Genomic DNA, 1,079 nt, shown 5'->3' on the forward strand with positions numbered 1-1,079 from the left:
AAAAAAAGACAAGGATGCTGTGTCTTGCCACTTTCTGACAACATTGCTCTGATGGTCTTGCTAGAGCAATTAGTCAAAGAACAAAGTAATTAGGTTTGGGAAGGAAAAACTATCACTACTTGCCAGATGGTATGAAAGCAATTGAGAAAATAATTTCCTTCACAACAGTATGAAAAGAGTGAAGTATTTCAGAATACATGTAACAAATATATTTTGAAATTTTATTGAAAGTAATTAAAGGTCTATGTACATTAAAGGCATATCAGTTTCAAGGATCAGAAGATATAATATATAATATGGCACATTATCCAAACTTTTATCCATAGGATTAACAAAATCCAGCTGACTTTTCAGACATTGAAAAAATGATCTTATATTCAAATGATTGAATCACTCAATAAAATCTTGAAAAAAAAAAAAACTTAGAAGATTCATATTCCAGACTTCAAGATGCACTACAAAGGTACAGTACTGGCACATTAAAACACATAATTAAATGGAACAGAATTTAGATGGAGGGAAGAAGAGAGAGAAAGACAGAGAGACAGAGACAGGGTGGTCTAATCAACTGATTTTTTAATCTGAGGAGGAAGCTACAATGATTCAAAGCAGAAAGAATGGCCTTTTCAACATAAAAAGAGACAACTCCAAAGGCACATGAAAAAGAATGTGATTGGGCCTCCTAACAATCCACCTCGCACCATATGAAAAGAAAATTGGTCCAAAGTAATCAAAGATCCAAATTGGAAAGCTAAAACTACAAAACTCCTAAAAAAAAACAAGTGTTAAACTGCATGACTTCAGATTAGGCAATTTTTCTTTTAGATATGTCACTAAAAGCACAACCAACAAAATTCTGGTAAATTGAACTTTATCAAAATTTAAATGCTTTTGGGTCAAAGACATTACAAAGAAAGTGAAAAGGCAGCCTACAAACTATGGAATTGGAAAAATATTCACAAATCATATATAAGGGAATTATAACTTGAATATACAAAGAATTCTTTAAACTCAATAGTAAGGAAACAAATAATTAAAGTTAGAAATGGAAAAAGGAGCCCTTCCTGGTGACACAGCAG

The sequence above is a fragment of the Condylura cristata genome, unplaced genomic scaffold, assembly GCF_000260355.1.
Source record: "Condylura cristata isolate star-nosed mole 26May11 unplaced genomic scaffold, ConCri1.0 scaffold00006, whole genome shotgun sequence".
NCBI classification, from domain to species: domain Eukaryota; kingdom Metazoa; phylum Chordata; class Mammalia; order Eulipotyphla; family Talpidae; genus Condylura; species Condylura cristata.